The sequence below is a fragment of the Oncorhynchus keta genome, unplaced genomic scaffold, assembly GCF_023373465.1.
Source record: "Oncorhynchus keta strain PuntledgeMale-10-30-2019 unplaced genomic scaffold, Oket_V2 Un_contig_18663_pilon_pilon, whole genome shotgun sequence".
NCBI lineage: Eukaryota > Metazoa > Chordata > Actinopteri > Salmoniformes > Salmonidae > Oncorhynchus > Oncorhynchus keta.
The window spans coordinates 35,001-59,000 of record NW_026281039.1 but is presented as its reverse complement, the minus strand read 5'-3'; the positions used below and the strand labels follow the sequence as shown (position 1 = coordinate 59,000).

Here is a 24,000-nt window from a genome sequence, read left to right as displayed (position 1 = left end):
GGAGACAGAGAGATATACACCATGAAATCAAATTTTATTTGTCACATCCACATGGTTAGACAGATGTTAAATGAGAGAGTATACAAATGATGTGTAGTAGTTCACAATGCCTGTGATAACCAACAAGTAATATACACCAAAACTGATGTCTTATACACAGTCCCTGGAGATAGAGAGACATAGATATGAACCATGATGGTAGAGTTCAGCATCCCCTAGATGAGACAGAGAGAGTAGATAACACCATGATGGTAGTGTTCATAAGGATGCGTCCCTGGAGACAGACAGATGCATAGAGATATACACCATGATGGTAATGTTCACATCCCTGGAGAGAGAGAGATATATACACCATGATGGTAGTGATCACATCCCTGGAGACAGAGAGAGATTATATACACCATGATGGTAGTGATCACATCCCTGGAGACAGAGAGAGATATACACCATGATGGTAGTGTTCACATCCCTGGAGACAGAGAGAGAGATATACACCATGATGGTAGTGATCACATCCCTGGAGACAGAGAGAGATATACACCATGATGGTAGTGTTCACGTCCCTGGAGACAGAGAGATATACACCATGATGGTAGTGTTCATCCCTGGAGACAGACAGAGATAGATAACACCACCATGATGGTAGTGTTCACATCCCTGGAGACAGAGAGAGAGATATACACCATGATGGTAGTGATCACATCCCTGGAGACAGAGAGAGAGATACACCATGATGGTAGTGTTCACATCCCTGGAGAGAGAGAGAGAGAGATATACACCATGATGGTAGTGTTCACATCCCTGGAGACAGAGAGAGATAAACACCATGATGGTAGTGTTCACATCCCTGGAGACAGAGAGAGATATACACCATGATGGTAGTGTTCACATCCCTGGAGACAGAGAGATATACACCATGATGGTAGTGTTCACATCCCTGGAGACAGAGAGAGATATACACCATGATGGTAGTGTTCACATCCCTGGAGACAGAGAGAGATATATACATGATGGTAGTGATCACATCCCTGGAGACAGAGAGAGATATACACCATGATGGTAGTGTTCACATCCCTGGAGAGAGAGAGAGATATACACCATGATGGTAGTGTTCACATCCCTGGAGAGAGAGAGAGAGAGAGATATACACCATGATGGTAGTGTTCACATCCCTGGAGAGAGAGAGAGATATACACCATGATGGTAGTGTTCACGTCCCTGGAGACAGAGAGAGATATACACCATGATGGTAGTGTTCACGTCCCTGGAGACAGAGAGAGAGAGATATACACCATGATGGTAGTGTTCACATCCCTGGAGAGAGAGAGAGAGATATACACCATGATGTTAGTGATCACATCCCTGGAGACAGAGAGAGAGATATACACCATGATGGTAGTGATCACATCCCTGGAGACAGAGAGAGATATACACCATGATGGTAGTGTTCACATCCCTGGAGACAGAGAGAGATATACACCATGATGGTAGTGTTCACGTCCCTGGAGACAGACAGAGAGATATACACCATGATAGTAGTGTTCACATCCCTGGAGACAGAGAGAGATATACACCATGATAGTAGTGTTCACATCCCTGGAGACAGAGAGAGATATACACCATGATGGTAGTGTTCACATCCCTGGAGAGAGAGAGAGAGAGAGAGAGAGATATACACCATGATGGTAGTGATGACATCCCTGGAGACAGAGAGAGATATACACCATGATGGTAGTGTTCACATCCCTGGAGACAGAGAGATATACACCATGATGGTGATCACATCCCTGGAGACAGAGAGAGATATACACCATGATGGTAGTGTTCACGTCCCTGGAGACAGAGAGATATACACCATGATGGTAGTGTTCACGTCCCTGGAGACAGAGAGAGATATACACCATGATAGTAGTGATGACATCCCTGGAGACAGAGAGAGATATACACCATGATAGTAGTGTTCACATCCCTGGAGAGAGAGAGAGATATACATCATGATGGTAGTGTTCACATCCCTGGAGACAGAGAGAGATATACATCATGATGGTAGTGTTCACATCCCTGGAGACAGAGAGAGATATACACCATGATGGTAGTGTTCACATCCCTGGAGACAGAGAGAGAGATATACACCATGATAGTAGTGTTCACATCCCTGGAGAGAGAGAGAGAGATATACATCATGATGGTAGTGTTCACATCCCTGGAGACAGAGAGAGAGATATACATCATGATGGTAGTGTTCACATCCCTGGAGACAGAGAGAGATATACACCATGATGGTAGTGTTCACATCCCTGGAGACAGAGAGAGAGATATACACCATGATAGTAGTGTTCACATCCCTGGAGAGAGAGAGAGAGATATACATCATGATGGTAGTGTTCACATCCCTGGAGACAGAGAGAGAGATATACACCATGATGGTAGTGTTCACATCCCTGGAGACAGAGAGAGAGATATACATCATGATGGTAGTGTTCACATCCCTGGAGACAGAGAGAGAGATATACACCATGATGGTAGTGTTCACATCCCTGGAGACAGAGAGAGATATACACCATGATGGTAGTGATCACATCCCTGGAGACAGAGAGATATACACCATGATGGTAGTGTTCATCCCTGGAGACAGAGAGATATACACCATGATGGTAGTGTTCACATCCCTGGAGACAGAGAGAGATATACACCATGATGGTAGTGTTCACATCCCTGGAGACAGAGAGATATACACCATGATGGTAGTGTTCACATCCCTGGAGAGAGAGAGATATACACCATGATGGTAGTGTTCACATCCCTGGAGACAGAGAGAGATATACACCATGATGGTAGTGTTCACATCCCTGGAGACAGAGAGAGATATACACCATGATGGTAGTGTTCACATCCCTGGAGACAGAGAGATATAGATACACCATGATGGTAGTGTTCACATCCCTGGAGACAGAGAGAGATAGATATACACCATGATGGTAGTGTTCACATCCCTGGAGACAGAGAGAGATATACACCATGATGGTAGTGTTCACATCCCTGGAGACAGAGAGAGATAGATATCACATCCCTGGAGACAGAGAGATACACCATGATGGTAGTGTTCACATCCCTGGAGACAGAGAGAGATATACACCATGATGGTAGTGTTCATCCCTGGAGAGAGAGAGAGATATACACCATGATGGTAGTGTTCACATCCCTGGAGACAGAGAGAGAGATACACCATGATGGTAGTGTTCACATCCCTGGAGAGAGAGAGAGAGAGAGAGATATATACTCCATGATGGTAGTGTTCACATCCCTGGAGAGAGAGAGAGAGAGAGAGAGATATACACCATGATGGTAGTGTTCACATCCCTGGAGAGAGAGAGAGATATACACCATGATGGTAGTGTTCACGTCCCTGGAGACAGAGAGATACACACCATGATGGTAGTGTTCACATCCCTGGAGACAGAGAGAGAGATACACCATGATGGTAGTGTTCACATCCCTGGAGACAGAGAGAGATATACTCCATGATGGTAGTGTTCACATCCCTGGAGAGAGAGAGAGAGAGAGATACACCATGATGGTAGTGATCACATCCCTGGAGACAGAGAGAGAGATACACCATGATGGTAGTGTTCACATCCCTGGAGAGAGAGAGAGATATACACCATGATGGTAGTGATCACATCCCTGGAGACAGAGAGAGAGATACACCATGATGGTAGTGTTCACATCCCTGGAGAGAGAGAGAGATATACACCATGATGGTAGTGTTCACATCCATGGAGACAGAGAGAGATATACACCATGATGGTAGTGTTCACGTCCCTGGAGACAGAGAGAGATATACACCATGATGGTAGTGTTCACATCCTTGGAGACAGAGAGAGATATACACCATGATGGTAGTGATCACATCCCTGGAGACAGAGAGATATACACCATGATGGTAGTGATCACATCCCTGGAGACAGAGAGATATACACACCATGATGGTAGTGATCACATCCCTGGAGACAGAGAGATATACACCATGATGGTAGTGAGACATCCCTGGAGACAGAGAGATATACACCATGATGGTAGTGTTCACATCCCTGGAGACAGAGAGAGATATACACCATGATGGTAGTGTTCACCCCTGGAGACAGAGAGATAACACCATGATGGTAGTGTTCACATCCCTGGAGAGAGAGAGATATACACCATGATGGTAGTGTTCACATCCCTGGAGACAGAGAGAGATATACACCATGATGGTAGTGTTCACATCCCTGGAGACAGAGAGATATACACCATGATGGTAGTGTTCACATCCCTGGAGACAGAGAGAGATATACACCATGATGGTAGTGTTCACATCCCTGGAGACAGAGAGAGAGATATACACCATGATGGTGTTCACATCCCTGGAGAGTGTTACACATCCCTGGAGACAGAGAGAGAGATATACACCATGATGGTAGTGTTCACATCCCTGGAGACAGAGAGATATACACCATGATGGTAGTGTTCACATCCCTGGAGACAGAGATATAACACCATGAGATATACACCATGATGGTAGTGTTCACATCCCTGGAGACAGAGATATAACACCATGATGAGTGTTCACATCCCTGGAGACAGAGAGATATACACCATGATGGTAGTGTTCACATCCCTGGAGACAGAGAGAGATATACACCATGATGGTAGTGTTCACATCCCTGGAGACAGAGAGATATACACCATGATGGTAGTGTTCACATCCCTGGAGACAGAGAGAGATATACACACCATGATGGTAGTGTTCACATCCCTGGAGACAGAGAGAGAGATATACACCATGATGGTAGTGTTCACATCCCTGGAGACAGAGAGATATACACCATGATGGTAGTGTTCACATCCTGGAGAGAGAGATACACCATGATGGTAGTGTTCACATCCCTGGAGACAGAGAGATATACACCATGATGGTAGTGTTCACATCCCTGGAGAGAGAGAGAGATATACACCATGATGGTAGTGTTCACATCCCTGGAGACAGAGAGATATACACCAACACCATGATGGTAGTGTTCACATCCCTGGAGACAGAGAGATATACACCATGATGGTAGTGTTCACATCCCTGGAGACAGAGAGAGATATACTCCATGATGGTAGTGATCACATCCCTGGAGACAGAGAGAGATATACACCATGATGGTAGTGTTCACATCCCTGGAGACAGAGAGATATACACCATGATGGCAGTGTTCACATCCCTGGAGACAGAGAGAGATATACACCATGATGGTAGTGTTCACATCCCTGGAGACAGAGAGAGATATACACCATGATGGTAGTGATCACATCCCTGGAGACAGAGAGAGATATACACCATGATGGTAGTGTTCACATCCCCGGAGACAGAGAGAGATATACACCATGATGGTAGTGTTCACATCCCTGGAGACAGAGAGATATACACCATGATGGTAGTGATCACATCCCTGGAGACAGAGAGAGATATACACCATGATGGTAGTGTTCACATCCCTGGAGACAGAGAGATATATATACACCATGATGGTAGTGTTCATCCCTGGAGACAGAGAGAGGAGAGAGATATACACCATGATGGTAGTGTTCACATCCCTGGAGACAGAGATATACACCATGATGGTAGTGATCACATCCCTGGAGACAGAGAGAGATATACACCATGATGGTAGTGTTCACATCCCTGGAGACAGAGAGAGATATACACCATGATGGTAGTGTTCACATCCCTGGAGAGAGAGAGAGATATACACCATGATGGTAGTGTTCACGTCCCTGGAGACAGAGAGATATACACCATGATGGTAGTGTTCACATCCTGGAGACAGAGAGAGATATACACCATGATGGTAGTGTTCACATCCCTGGAGAGAGAGAGAGATATACTCCATGATGGTAGTGTTCACATCCCTGGAGAGAGAGAGAGAGATATACACCATGATGGTAGTGATCACATCCCTGGAGACAGAGAGAGATACACCATGATGGTAGTGTTCACATCCCTGGAGACAGAGAGATATACTCCATGATATGTTCACATCCCTGGAGAGAGAAAGATATACACCATGATGGTAGTGTTCACATCCCTGGAGACAGAGAGAGATATACTCCATGATGGTAGTGTTCACATCCCTGGAGAGAGAGAGATATACACCATGATGGTAGTGTTCACATCCCTGGAGACAGAGAGAGAGATACACCATGATGGTAGTGTTCACATCCCTGGAGACAGAGAGAGATATACACCATGATGGTAGTGTTCACATCCCTGGAGACAGAGAGAGATATACACCATGATGGTAGTGTTCACATCCCTGGAGACAGAGAGAGATATACACCATGATGGTAGTGTTCACATCCCTGGAGACAGAGAGATATATACACCATGATGGTAGTGTTCACATCCCTGGAGACAGAGAGAGATATACTCCATGATGGTAGTGTTCACATCCCTGGAGACAGAGAGATATACACCATGATGGTAGTGTTCACATCCCTGGAGACAGAGAGAGATATACTCCATGATGGTAGTGTTCACATCCCTGGAGACAGAGAGAGATATACACCATGATGGTAGTGTTCACATCCCTGGAGACATCCCTGATGAGACAGGAGACAGAGAGAGAGATCCCTGGAGAGAGAAGATACACCATGATGGTAGTGTTCACATCCCTGGAGACAGGAGAGAGAGAGATATACACCATGATGGTAGTGTTCACATCCCTGGAGATATACACCATGATGGTAGAGAGATATACACCATGATGGTAGTGTTCACATCCCTGGAGACAGAGAGAGATATACACCATGATGGTAGTGATCACATCCCTGGAGACAGAGAGAGATATACACCATGATGGTAGTGTTCACATCCCTGGAGACAGAGAGAGATATACACCATGATGGTAGTGTTCACCCTGGAGACAGAGAGATCCCATGATGGTAGACAGGAGACAGAGAGATATACACCATGATGGTAGTGATCACCATCCCTGGAGACAGAGATATATACACCATGATGGTAGTGTTCACATCCCTGGAGAGAGAGAGATATACACCATGATGGTAGTGTTCACATCCCTGGAGACAGAGAGAGATATACACCATGATGGTAGTGTTCACATCCCTGGAGACAGAGAGATATACACCATGATGGTAGTGTTCATCATCCCTGGAGACAGAGAGAGATATACACCATGATGGTAGTGTTCACATCCCTGGAGACAGAGAGAGATATACACCATGATGGTAGTGTTCACATCCCTGGAGACAGAGAGAGATATACACCATGATGGTAGTGTTCACATCCCTGGAGAGAGAGATATACACCATGATGAGATACAGACCATGATGGTAGTGTTCACATCCCTGGAGACAGAGAGAGATATACACCATGATGGTAGTGTTCACATCCCTGGAGACAGAGAGAGATACACCATGATGGTAGTGTTCACATCCCTGGAGACAGAGAGAGAGATATACACCATGATGGTAGTGTTCACATCCCCTGGAGACAGAGAGAGATATACACCATCCCATGATGGTAGTGTTCACAGACAGAGATATACACCATGATGGTAGTGTTCACATCCCTGGAGAGAGAGAGATATACACCATGATGGTAGTGTTCACATCCCTGGAGACAGAGAGAGATATACACCATGATGGTAGTGTTCACATCCTGGAGACAGAGAGATATACACCATGATGGTAGTGTTCACATCCCTGGAGACAGAGAGATATACACCATGATGGTAGTGTCACATTCCTGGAGACAGAGAGAGATATACACCATGATGGTAGTGTTCACATCCCTGGAGACAGAGAGATATAACACCATGATGGTAGTGTTCACATCCCTGGAGAGAGAGAGATATACACCATGATGGTAGTGTTCACGTCCCTGGAGACAGAGAGAGATATACACCATGATGGTAGTGTTCACATCCTTGGAGACAGAGAGAGATATACACCATGATGGTAGTGTTCACATCCCTGGAGACAGAGAGAGATATACACCATGATGGTAGTGATCACATTCCTGGAGACAGAGAGAGATATACACCATGATGTTAGTGATCACATCCCTGGAGACAGAGAGAGATATACACCATGATGGTAGTGATCACATCCCTGGAGACAGAGAGAGATATATACACCATGATGGTAGTGTTCACATCCCTGGAGACAGAGAGATATACACCATGATGGTAGTGTTCACATCCCTGGAGACAGAGAGAGATATACACCATGATGGTAGTGTTCACATCCCTGGAGACAGAGAGAGAGTGATCACATCCCTGGAGACAGAGAGAGATATACACCATGATGGTAGTGTTCACATCCCTGGAGACAGAGAGAGATATACACCATGATGGTAGTGTTCACATCCCTGGAGACAGAGAGAGATATACACCATGATGGTAGTGTTCACATCCCTGGAGACAGAGAGAGATATACACCATGATGGTAGTGTTCACATCCCTGGAGACAGAGAGAGATATACACCATGATGGTAGTGATCACATCCCTGGAGACAGAGAGAGATATACACCATGATGGTAGTGTTCACATCCCTGGAGAGAGAGAGATATACTCCATGATGGTAGTGTTCACATCCCTGGAGAGAGAGAGAGAGATATACACCATGATGGTAGTGATCACATCCCTGGAGACAGAGAGAGAGATACACCATGATGGTAGTGTTCACATCCCTGGAGACAGAGAGAGATATACTCCATGATGGTAGTGTTCACATCCCTGGAGAGAGAGAGATATACACCATGATGGTAGTGATCACATCCCTGGAGACAGAGAGAGATACACCATGATGGTAGTGTTCACATCCCTGGAGAGAGAGAGAGAGAGAGAGATACACCATGATGGTAGTGATCACATCCCTGGAGACAGAGAGAGATATACACCATGATGGTAGTGTTCACATCCCTGGAGACAGAGAGAGATATACACCATGATGGTAGTGTTCACATCCCTGGAGACAGAGAGAGATATACACCATGATGGTAGTGTTCACATCCCTGGAGACAGAGAGAGATATACACCATGATGGTAGACATCCCTGGAGACAGAGAGATAGATAACACCATGATGGTAGTGTTCACATCCCTGGAGAGAGAGAGATATACACCATGATGGTAGTGTTCACATCCCTGGAGACAGAGAGAGACACCATGATGGTAGTGATCACATCCCTGGAGACAGAGATATATACACCATGATGGTAGTGTTCACATCCCTGGAGACAGAGAGAGATATACACCATGATGGTAGTGTTCACATCCCTGGAGACAGAGAGATATACACCATGATGGTAGTGTTCACATCCCTGGAGACAGAGAGATATACACCATGATGGTAGTGTTCACATCCCTGGAGACAGAGAGAGATATACACCATGATGGTAGTGTTCACATCCCTGGAGACAGAGAGATATACACCATGATGGTAGTGTTCACATCCCTGGAGACAGAGAGAGATATACACCATGATGGTAGTGTTCACATCCCTGGAGACAGAGAGAGATATACACCATGATGGTAGTGTTCACATCCCTGGAGACAGAGAGAGATATACACCATGATGGTAGTGTTCACATCCCTGGAGACAGAGAGAGATATACACCATGATGGTAGTGTTCACATCCCTGGAGACAGAGAGAGATATACACCATGATGGTAGTGTTCACATCCCTGGAGACAGAGAGAGAGAGATATGGTACACCATGATACACCATGATGGTAGTGTTCACATCCCTGGAGACAGAGAGATATACACCATGATGGTAGTGTTCACATCCCTGGAGACAGAGAGAGATATACACCATGATGGTAGTGTTCACATCCCTGGAGACAGAGAGAGATATACACCATGATGGTAGTGATCACATCCCTGGAGAGAGAGAGACAGAGAGAGAGACAGAGAGAGATATACACCATGATGGTAGTGTTCACATCCCTGGAGACAGAGAGATATACACCATGATGGTAGTGATCACATCCCTGGAGACAGAGAGATAACACCATGATGAGTGAGGAGACAGAGAGAGATATACACCATGATGGTAGTGTTCACATCCCTGGAGACAGAGAGAGAGAGAGATAAATACACCATGATGGTAGAGGGATAGAGAGACACCATGATGGTAGTGTTCACATCCCTGGAGACAGAGAGAGATATACACCATGATGGTAGTGTTCACATCCCTGGAGACAGAGAGAGATATACACCATGATGGTAGTGTTCACATCCCTGGAGAGAGAGAGATATACACCATGATGGTAGTGGTTCACATCCCTGGAGACAGAGAGAGATATACACCATGATGGTAGTGTTCACATCCCTGGAGACAGAGAGAGATATACACCATGATGGTAGTGTTCACATCCCTGGAGACAGAGAGAGATATACACCATGATGGTAGTGTTCACATCCCTGGAGACAGAGAGAGATGGCAGTGTTCACATCCCTGGAGACAGAGATAGATATACACCATGATGGTAGTGATCACATCCCTGGAGACAGAGAGATATACACCATGATGGTAGTGTTCACATCCCCGGAGACAGAGAGAGATATACACCATGATGGTAGTGTTCACATCCCTGGAGACAGAGAGAGATATACACCATGATGGTAGTGTTCACATCCCTGGAGACAGAGAGAGATATACACCATGATGGTAGTGTTCACATCCCTGGAGACAGAGAGAGATAAACACCATGATGGTAGTGATCACATCCCTGGAGACAGAGAGATATACACCATGATGGTAGTGTTCACATCCCTGGAGACAGAGAGATATACACCATGATGGTAGTGTTCACATCCCTGGAGACAGAGAGAGAGAGAGAGAAATACACCATGATGGTAGTGTTCACATCCCTGGAGACAGAGAGAGAGAGATATACACCATGATGGTAGTGATCACATCCCTGGAGACAGAGAGAGATATACACCATGATGGTAGTGTTCACATCCCTGGAGACAGAGAGATATACACATGATGGTAGTGTTCACATCCCTGGAGACAGAGAGAGATATACACCATGATGGTAGTGTTCACATCCCTGGAGACAGAGAGAGATATACACCATGATGGTAGTGTTCACATCCCTGGAGAGAGAGAGAGATATATACACCATGATGGTAGTGTTCACATCCCTGGAGACAGAGAGAGACACCATGATGGTAGTGATCACATCCCTGGAGACAGAGAGATATATACACCATGATGGTAGTGTTCACATCCCTGGAGACAGAGAGAGATATACTCCATGATGGTAGTGTTCACATCCCTGGAGACAGAGAGATATACACTCCATGATGGTAGTGTTCACATCCCTGGAGACAGAGAGAGATATACTCCATGATGGTAGTGTTCACATCCCTGGAGACAGAGAGATATATACTCCATGATGGTAGTGTTCACATCCCTGGAGACAGAGAGATATACACCATGATGGTAGTGTTCACATCCCTGGAGACAGAGAGAGATATACACCATGATGGTAGTGTTCACATCCCTGGAGACAGAGAGAGATATACACTCCATGATGGTAGTGTTCACATCCCTGGAGAGAGAGAGAGATATACACCATGATGGTAGTGTTCACATCCCTGGAGACAGAGAGATATACATTATGATGGTAGTGTTCACATCCCTGGATATACACCATGATGGTAGTGTTCACATCCCTGGAGACAGAGAGATATACACCATGATGGTAGTGTTCACATCCCTGGAGACAGAGAGAGAGAGATATACACCATGATGGTAGTGTTCACATCCCTGGAGACAGAGGAGTGAGAGAGAGATATACACCATGATGGTAGTGTTCACATCCCTGGAGACAGAGAGAGATATACACCATGATGGTAGTGATCACATCCCTGGAGACAGAGAGAGATATACACCATGATGGTAGTGATCACATCCCTGGAGACAGAGAGAGAGATATGACACCATGATGGTAGTGTTCACATCCCTGGAGAGAGAGAGAGAGATATACACCATGATGGTAGTGTTCACATCCCTGGAGACAGAGAGATACACCATGATGGTAGTGATCACATCCCTGGAGACAGAGAGAGATATACACCATGATGGTAGTGTTCACATCCCTGGAGACAGAGAGAGATATACACCATGATGGTAGTGTTCACATCCCTGGAGAGAGAGAGAGATATACACCATGATGGTAGTGTTCACATCCCTGGAGACAGAGAGATATACACCATGATGGTAGTGTTCACATCCCTGGAGACAGAGAGATATACACCATGATGGTAGTGTTCACATCCCTGGAGACAGAGAGAGATATACACCATGATGGTAGTGTTCACATCCCTGGAGACAGAGAGAGATAGAGAGACTAAACCATGATGGTAGTGATCACATCCCTGGAGACAGAGAGATATACACCATGATGGTAGTGTTCACATCCCTGGAGACAGAGAGATATACACCATGATGGTAGTGTTCACATCCCTGGAGACAGAGAGAGAGATATACACCATGATGGTAGTGATCACATCCCTGGAGACAGAGAGATATACACCATGATGGTAGTGTTCACATCCCTGGAGAGAGAGAGATATACACCATGATGGTAGTGTTCACATCCCTGGAGACAGAGAGAGAGAGAGAGATATACACCATGATGGTAGTGTTCACATCCCTGGAGAGAGAGAGAGATATACACCATGATGGTAGTGATCACATCCCTGGAGACAGAGAGAGATATACACCATGATGGTAGTGTTCACATCCCTGGAGACAGAGAGAGATATACACCATGATGGTAGTGTTCACATCCCTGGAGACAGAGAGAGATATACACCATGATGGTAGTGTTCACATCCCTGGAGACAGAGAGATAGATAACACCATGATGGTAGTGTTCACATCCCTGGAGACAGAGAGAGATATACACCATGATGGTAGTGTTCACATCCCTGGAGACAGAGAGAGATATACACCATGATGGTAGTGATCAAATCCCTGGAGACAGAGAGAGATATACACCATGATGGTAGTGTTCACATCCCTGGAGAGAGAGAGAGAGATATACACCATGATGGTAGTGTTCACATCCCTGGAGACAGAGAGATATATAAACCATGATGGTAGTGTTCACATCCCTGGAGACAGAGAGAGAGAGATATACACCATGATGGTAGTGATCACATCCCTGGAGACAGAGAGAGATATACACCATGATGGTAGTGTTCACATCCCTGGAGACAGAGAGATATACACCATGATGGTAGTGTTCACATCCCTGGAGAGAGAGAGATATACACCATGATGGTAGTGTTCACATCCCTGGAGACAGAGAGATATACACCATGATGGTAGTGTTCACATCCCTGGAGAGAGAGAGAGAGATATACACCATGATGGTAGTGTTCACATCCCTGGAGACAGAGAGATATACACCATGATGGTAGTGTTCACATCCCTGGAGACAGAGAGAGATATACACCATGATGGTAGTGTTCACATCCCTGGAGACAGAGAGAGAGATATACACCATGATGGTAGTGTTCACATCCCTGGAGACAGAGAGATATACCCATGATGGTAGTGTTCACATCCCTGGAGAGAGAGAGAGATATACACCATGATGGTAGTGATTCACATCCCTGGAGACAGAGAGAGAGATACACCATGATGGTAGTGTTCACATCCCTGGAGACAGAGAGAGAGATATACACCATGATGGTAGTGTTCACATCCCTGGAGACAGAGAGAGATAGATACACCATGATGGTAGTGTTCACATCCCTGGAGACAGAGATAGATAACACCATGATGGTAGTGTTCACATCCCTGGAGACAGAGAGAGATAACACCATGACGGTAGTGTTCACATCCCTGGAGACAGAGAGAGATATACACCATGATGGTAGTGTTCACATCCCTGGAGACAGAGAGAGATATACACCATGATGGTAGTGTTCACATCCCTGGAGACAGAGAGAGATATACACCATGATGGTAGTGTTCACATCCCTGGAGACAGAGAGATAGATAACACCATGATGGTAGTGTTCACATCCCTGGAGACAGAGAGATAGATAACACCATGATGGTAGTGTTCACATCCCTGGAGAGAGACAGAGAGAGATATACACCATGATGGTAGTGATCACATCCCTGGAGACAGAGAGAGATATACACCATGATGGTAGTGATCACATCCCTGGAGACAGAGAGAGATATACACCATGATGGTAGTGATCACATCCCTGGAGACAGAGAGAGATATACACCATGATGGTAGTGATCACATCCCTGGAGACAGAGAGATATACACCACGATGGTAGTGATCACATCCCTGGAGACAGAGAGAGATATACACCATGATGGTAGTGTTCACATCCCTGGAGAGAGAGAGAGATATACACCATGATGGTAGTGTTCACATCCCTGGAGAGAGAGAGAGATATACACCATGATGGTAGTGTTCACATCCCTGGAGACAGAGAGAGAGATATACATGATATACACCATGATGGTAGTGATCACATCCCAGAGAGAGATGATGGTAGTGTTCACAGAGAGAGAGATATACACCATGATGGTAGTGTTCACATCCCTGGAGACAGAGAGAGATAACACCATGATGGTAGTGTTCACATCCCTGGAGACAGAGAGATATACACCATGATGGTAGTGTTCACATCCCTGGAGACAGAGAGAGATATACACCATGATGGTAGTGTTCACATCCCTGGAGACAGAGAGAGATATACACCATGATGGTAGTGATCACATCCCTGGAGACAGAGATAGATATACACCATGATGGTAGTGTTCACATCCCTGGAGACAGAGAGAGAGATAGTGTTCACATAGACACCCATGATGGTAGTGTTCACATCCCTGGAGACAGAGAGAGATATATACACCATGATGGTAGTGATCACATCCCTGGAGACAGAGAGAGATATACACCATGATGGTAGTGATCACATCCCTGGAGACAGAGAGAGATATACACCATGATGGTAGTGTTCACATCCCTGGAGACAGAGAGAGATATACACCATGATGGTAGTGTTCACATCCCTGGAGACAGAGAGAGATATACACCATGATGGTAGTGTTCACATCCCTGGAGACAGAGAGAGATATACACCATGATGGTAGTGTTCACATCCCTGGAGACAGAGAGAGATATACACCATGATGGTAGTGTTCACATCCCTGGAGACAGAGAGAGATAGATATACACCATGATGGTAGTGTTCACATCCCTGGAGACAGAGAGAGATATACACACCATGATAGTGTTCACATCCCTGGAGACAGAGAGAGATATACACCATGATGGTAGTGTTCACGTCCCTGGAGACAGAGAGAGATATACACCATGATGGTAGTGATCACATCCCTGGAGACAGAGAGAGATATACACCATGATGGTAGTGTTCACATCCCTGGAGACAGAGAGAGATATACTCCATGATGGTAGTGTTCACATCCCTGGAGAGAGAGAGAGAGATATACACCATGATGGTAGTGATCACATCCCTGGAGACAGAGAGAGAGATACACCATGATGGTAGTGTTCACATCCCTGGAGACAGAGAGAGATATACACCATGATGGTAGTGTTCACATCCCTGGAGACAGAGAGAGATAACACCATGATGGTAGTGTTCACATCCCATGGAGAGAGAGAGATATACACCATGATGGTAGTGTTCACATCCCTGGAGACAGAGAGAGATATACACCATGATGGTAGTGTTCACATCCCTGGAGACAGAGAGAGATATACACCATGATGGTAGTGATCACATCCCTGGAGACAGAGATAGATAACACCATGATGGTAGTGTTCACATCCCTGGAGACAGAGAGTGTTCACATCCCTGGAGAGAGAGAGATACACCATGATGGTAGTGTTCACATCCCTGGAGACAGAGAGATATACACCATGATGGTAGTGTTCACATCCCTGGAGACAGAGAGAGATATACACCATGATGGTAGTGTTCACATCCCTGAGACAGAGAGATATACACCATGATGGTAGTGTTCACATCCCTGGAGGCAGAGAGAGAGATATACCATGATGGTAGTGTTCACATCCCTGGAGAGAGAGAGATATACACCATGATGGTAGTGTTCACATCCCTGGAGACAGAGAGAGATATACACCATGATGGTAGTGTTCACATCCCTGGAGACAGAGAGAGATATACACCATGATGGTAGTGTTCACATCCCTGGAGACAGAGAGAGATATACACCATGATGGTAGTGTTCACATCCCTGGAGAGAGAGAGATATACACCATGATGGTAGTGTTCACAGGAGAGAGAGATAGATATACCATGATGGTAGTGTTCACAGACAGAGATCCCTGATGAGACAGAGAGATGAGTGTTCAAAGGGAAGAGAGATATAAACCATGATGGTAGTGTTCACATCCCTGGAGACAGAGAGATAGATAACACCATGATGGTAGTGTTCACATCCCTGGAGACAGAGAGATATAACACCATGATGGTAGTGTTCACATCCCTGGAGACAGAGAGAGATATACACCATGATGGTAGTGTTCACATCCCTGGAGACAGAGAGAGATATACACCATGATGGTAGTGTTCACATCCCTGGAGACAGAGAGAGATATACACCATGATGGTAGTGTTCACATCCCTGGAGACAGAGAGAGATATACACCATGATGGTAGTGTTCACATCCCTGGAGACAGAGAGATATAACACCATGATGGTAGTGTTCACATCCCTGGAGAGAGAGAGAGATATACACCATGATGGTAGTGTTCACGTCCCTGGAGACAGAGAGAGATATACACCATGATGGTAGTGTTCACATCCTTGGAGACAGAGAGAGATATACCTGGTAGATCAGGAGACAGATATACACCATGATGGTAGTGATCACATCCCTGGAGACAGAGAGATATACACCATGATGGTAGTGATCACATCCCTGGAGACAGAGAGAGATATACACCATGATGGTAGTGATCACATCCCTGGAGACAGAGAGAGATATACACCATGATGGTAGTGATCACATCCCTGGAGACAGAGAGAGAGAGAGAGATATACACCATGATGGTAGTGTTCACATCCCTGGAGACAGAGAGAGATATACACCATGATGGTAGTGTTCACATCCCTGGAGAGAGAGAGAGAGAGATATACACCATGATGGTAGTGATCACATCCCTGGAGACAGAGAGAGAGATACACCATGATGGTAGTGTTCACATCCCTGGAGACAGAGAGATATACATGAGAGTGTTCACATCCCTGGAGAGAGGGAGAGAGAGATACACCATGATGGTAGTGTTCACATCCCTGGAGACAGAGAGAGATAAAGGGGAGGGAGATAGATAACACATGATGGGTAGTGTTCCATCCCTGGGAGAGAGATCCCTGGGTAGTGTTCACATCCCTGGAGAGAGATATACTCCATGATGGTAGTGTTCACATCCCTGGAGACAGAGAGAGATATACACCATGATGGTAGTGTTCACATCCCTGGAGACAGAGAGAGATATACACCATGATGGTAGTGTTCACATCCCTGGAGACAGAGAGAGATATACACCATGATGGTAGTGTTCACATCCCTGGAGACAGAGAGATAGATAACACCATGATGGTAGTGTTCACATCCCTGGAGAGAGATAGATAACACCATGATGGTAGTGTTCACATCCCTGGAGACAGAGAGAGATATACACCATGATGGTAGTGTTCACATCCCTGGAGAGAGAGAGATAGATAACACCATGATGGTAGTGTTCACATCCCTGGAGACAGAGAGAGAGATAGATAACACCATGATGGTAGTGTTCACATCCCTGGAGACAGAGAGATAGATAACACCATGATGGTAGTGTTCACATCCCTGGAGGCAGAGAGAGATATACACCATGATGGTAGTGTTCACATCCCTGGAGACAGAGAGAGATATACTCCATGATGGTAGTGTTCACATCCCTGGAGAGAGAGAGACAGAGATATACACCATGATGGTAGTGATCACATCCCTGGAGACAGAGAGAGAGATACACCATGATGGTAGTGTTCACATCCCTGGAGACAGAGAGAGATATACTCCATGATGGTAGTGTTCACATCCCTGGAGAGAGAGAGAGAGATATATACACCATGATGGTAGTGATCACATCCCTGGAGACAGAGAGAGATACCCATGAGACAGAGACAGAGATATACACCATGATGGTAGTGTTCACATCCCTGGAGACAGAGAGATAACACCATGATGGTAGTGTTCACATCCCATAGAGAGAACACCATGATGGTAGTGTTCACATCCCTGGAGACAGAGAGAGATATACACCATGATGGTAGTGTTCACATCCCTGGAGACAGAGAGAGATATACACCATGATGGTAGTGATCAAATCCCTGGAGACAGAGAGAGATATACACCATGATGGTAGTGTTCACATCCCTGGAGAGAGAGAGAGAGAGATATACACCATGATGGTAGTGTTCACATCCCTGGAGACAGAGAGATATATAAACCATGATGGTAGTGTTCACATCCCTGGAGACAGAGAGAGAGAGATATACACCATGATGGTAGTGATCACATCCCTGGAGACAGAGAGAGAGATATACACCATTATTTTAGTGATCACATCCCTGGAGACAGAGAGAGATATACACCATGATGGTAGTGTTCACATCCCTGGAGAGAGAGAGAGATATACACCATGATGGTAGTGTTCACATCCCTGGAGAGAGAGAGAGATATACTCCATGATGGTAGTGTTCACATCCCTGGAGACAGAGAGAGAGAGAGAGATATACACCATGATGGTAGTGTTCACATCCCTGGAGACAGAGAGAGATATACACCATGATGGTAGTGTTCACATCCCTGGAGACAGAGAGAGAGATATACACCATGATGGTAGTGTTCACATCCCTGGAGACAGAGAGAGATATACACCATGATGGTAGTGTTCACATCCCTGGAGACAGAGAGAGATATACTCCATGATGGTAGTGTTCACATCCCTGGAGAGAGAGAGAGAGAGAGATACACCATGATGGTAGTGATCACATCCCTGGAGACAGAGAGAGAGATACACCATGATGGTAGTGTTCACATCCCTGGAGACAGAGAGAGATATACTCCATGATGGTAGTGTTCACATCCCTGGAGAGAGAGAGAGAGAGATATACACCATGATGGTAGTGTTCACATCCCTGGAGACAGAGAGAGATATACACCATGATGGTAGTGTTCACATCCCTGGAGAGAGATAGATAACACCATGATGGTAGTGTTCACATCCCTGGAGACAGAGAGAGATAACACCATGATGGTAGTGTTCACATCCCTGGAGAGAGAGAGATATACACCATGATGGTAGTGTTCACATCCCTGGAGACAGAGAGAGATATACACCATGATGGTAGTGTTCACATCCCTGGAGACAGAGAGAGATATACACCATGATGGTAGTGTTCACATCCCTGGAGACAGAGAGAGATATACACCATGATGGTAGTGTTCACATCCCTGGAGACAGAGAGATAGATAACACCATGATGGTAGTGTTCACATCCCTGGAGAGAGATAGATAACACCATGATGGTAGTGTTCACATCCCTGGAGACAGAGAGAGATATACACCATGATGGTAGTGTTCACATCCCTGGAGAGAGAGAGATAGATAACACCATGATGGTAGTGTTCACATCCCTGGAGACAGAGAGAGAGATAGATAACACCATGATGGTAGTGTTCACATCCCTGGAGACAGAGAGAGATAACACCATGATGGTAGTGTTCACATCCCTGGAGGCAGAGAGAGATATACACCATGATGGTAGTGTTCACATCCCTGGAGACAGAGAGAGATATACACCATGATGGTAGTGTTCACATCCCTGGAGAGAGACAGAGAGAGATATACACCATGATGGTAGTGATCACATCCCTGGAGACAGAGAGAGATATACACCACGATGGTAGTGTTCACATCCCTGGAGAGAGACAGAGAGAGATATACACCATGATGGTAGTGTTCACATCCCTGGAGAGAGACAGAGAGAGATATACACCATGATGGTAGTGTTCACATCCCTGGAGGCAGAGAGAGATATACACCACGATGGTAGTGTTCACATCCCTGGAGACAGAGAGATAGATAACACCATGATGGTAGTGTTCACGTCCCTGGAGACAGAGAGATAACACCATGATGGTAGTGTTCACATCCCTGGAGAGAGAGAGATAGATAACACCATGATGGTAGTGTTCACATCCCTGGAGAGAGAGAGATAAATAACACCATGATGGTAGTGTTCACATCCCTGGAGACAGAGAGATAGATAACACCATGATGGTAGTGTTCACATCCCTGGAGAGAGAGATAGATAACACCATGATGGTAGTGTTCACATCCCTGGAGACAGAGAGAGATATACACCATGATGGTAGTGTTCAATCCCTGGAGACAGAGAGATAACACACGGTAGTGTTCATCCCTGGAGACAGAGAGATATATACACCATGATGGTAGTGTTCACATCCCTGGAGACAGAGAGAGATATACACCATGATGGTAGTGTTCACATCCCTGGAGACAGAGAGAGATATACACCATGATGGTAGTGTTCACATCCCTGGAGACAGAGAGATAGATAACACCATGATGGTAGTGTTCACATCCCTGGAGAGAGAGAGAGATATACACCATGATGGTAGTGTTCACATCCCTGGAGACAGAGAGAGATATACACCATGATGGTAGTGATCACATCCCTGGAGACAGAGAGAGATATACACCATGATGGTAGTGTTCACATCCCTGGAGACAGAGAGAGATATACACCATGATGGTAGTGTTCACATCCCTGGAGACAGAGAGAGATATACACCATGATGGTAGTGATCACATCCCTGGAGACAGAGAGAGATATACACCATGATGGTAGTGATCACATCCCTGGAGACAGAGAGAGATATACACCATGATGGTAGTGATCACATCCCTGGAGACAGAGAGAGATATACACCATGATGGTAGTGATCACATCCCTGGAGACAGAGAGAGATATACACCATGATGGTAGTGTTCACATCCCTGGAGACAGAGAGATATACACCATGATGGTAGTGATCACATCCCTGGAGACAGAGAGATATACACCATGATGGTAGTGATCACATCCCTGGAGACAGAGAGAGATATACACCATGATGGTAGTGATCACATCCCTGGAGACAGAGAGAGATATACACCATGATGGTAGTGTTCACATCCCTGGAGACAGAGAGAGATATATACACCATGATGGTAGTGTTCACATCCCTGGAGACAGAGAGAGAGAGATATACACCATGATGGTAGTGTTCACATCCCTGGAGACAGAGAGAGATATACACCATGATGGTAGTGTTCACATCCCTGGAGACAGAGAGAGATATACACCATGATGGTAGTGTTCACATCCCTGGAGACAGAGAGAGAGAGAGATATACACCATGATGGTAGTGTTCACATCCCTGGAGACAGAGAGAGAGAGAGATATACACCATGATGGTAGTGTTCACATCCCTGGAGACAGAGAGAGATATACACCATGATGGTAGTGTTCACATCCCTGGAGACCACCATGATGGTAGTGTTCACATCCCTGGAGACAGAGAGAGAGAGAGAGATATACACCATGATGGTAGTGATCACATCCCTGGAGACAGAGAGAGATATACACCATGATGGTAGTGATCACATCCCTGGAGAGAGAGAGAGATATACACCATGATGGTAGTGTTCACATCCCTGGAGACAGAGAGAGAGAGAGATATACACCATGATGGTAGTGTTCACATCCCTGGAGAGAGAGATAGATAACACCATGATGGTAGTGTTCACATCCCTGGAGACAGAGAGATAGATAACACCATGATGGTAGTGTTCACATCCCTGGAGAGAGAGAGAGATATATACACCATGATGGTAGTGTTCACATCCCTGGAGACAGAGAGAGATATATACACCATGATGGTAGTGATCACATCCCTGGAGACAGAGAGAGATATACACCATGATGGTAGTGTTCACATCCCTGGAGACAGAGAGAGATATACACCATGATGGTAGTGTTCACATCCCTGGAGACAGAGAGAGATATACACCATGATGGTAGTGTTCACATCCCTGGAGACAGAGAGATATACACCATGATGGTAGTGTTCACATCCCTGGAGACAGAGAGAGATATACACCATGATGGTAGTGTTCACATCCCTGGAGACAGAGAGAGATATACACCATGATGGTAGTGTTCACATCCCTGGAGACAGAGAGAGAGATATACACCATGATGGTAGTGTTCACATCCCTGGAGACAGAGAGAGAGATATACACCATGATGGTAGTGTTCACATCCCTGGAGACAGAGAGAGATATACACCATGATGGTAGTGTTCACATCCCTGGAGACAGAGAGAGATATACACCATGATGGTAGTGTTCACATCCCTGGAGACAGAGAGAGAGATATACACCATGATGGTAGTGATCACATCCCTGGAGACAGAGAGAGATATACACCATGATGGTAGTGTTCACATCCCTGGAGACAGAGAGAGATATACACCATGATGGTAGTGTTCACATCCCTGGAGACAGAGAGAGAGATATACACCATGATGGTAGTGTTCACATCCCTGGAGACAGAGAGAGATATACACCATGATGGTAGTGTTCACATCCCTGGAGACAGAGAGAGATATACACCATGATGGTAGTGTTCACATCCCTGGAGACAGAGAGAGATATACACCATGATGGTAGTGTTCACATCCCTGGAGAGAGAGAGAGATATACACCATGATGGTAGTGTTCACATCCCTGGAGACAGAGAGAGATATACACCATGATGGTAGTGTTCACATCCCTGGAGACAGAGAGATAGATAACACCATGATGGTAGTGTTCACATCCCTGGAGACAGAGAGATAGATAACACCATGATGGTAGTGTTCACATCCCTGGAGACAGAGAGAGATATACACCATGATGGTAGTGTTCACATCCCTGGAGACAGAGAGAGATAACACCATGATGGTAGTGTTCACATCCCTGGAGACAGAGAGAGATATACACCATGATGGTAGTGTTCACATCCCTGGAGACAGAGAGATATACACCATGATGGTAGTGTTCACATCCCTGGAGACAGAGAGAGATATACACCATGATGGTAGTGTTCACATCCCTGGAGACAGAGAGATAGATATACACCATGATGGTAGTGTTCACATCCCTGGAGACAGAGAGAGATATACACCATGATGGTAGTGTTCACATCCCTGGAGAGAGACAGAGAGAGATATACACCATGATGGTAGTGTTCACATCCCTGGAGACAGAGAGAGATATACACCATGATGGTAGTGTTCACATCCCTGGAGACAGAGAGATATATACACCATGATGGTAGTGTTCACATCCCTGGAGACAGAGAGAGATATACACCATGATGGTAGTGTTCACATCCCTGGAGACAGAGAGAGATATACACCATGATGGTAGTGATCACATCCCTGGAGACAGAGAGAGATATACACCATGATGGTAGTGTTCACATCCCTGGAGACAGAGAGAGATATACACCATGATGGTAGTGATCACATCCCTGGAGACAGAGAGAGATATATACACCATGATGGTAGTGTTCACATCCCTGGAGACAGAGAGAGATATACACCATGATGGTAGTGTCACATCCCTGGAGACAGAGAGATATACACCATGATGGTAGTGTTCACATCCCTGGAGACAGAGAGATATACACCATGATGGTAGTGTTCACATCCCTGGAGAGCAGAGAGATGATATACACCATGATGGTAGTGTTCACATCCCTGGAGACAGAGAGAGATATACATCATGATGGTAGTGTTCAC

At 45.5% G+C, this 24,000-nt stretch overlaps 1 protein-coding gene across 1 annotated transcript in view; it reads right to left on the bottom strand.

Moving 5' to 3' along the window:
• Positions 1 to 24,000, bottom strand: part of prpsap2 (phosphoribosyl pyrophosphate synthetase-associated protein 2) — a 60,315-nt gene that overhangs the window by 14,324 nt on the left and 21,991 nt on the right. The window lies entirely within an intron of this gene.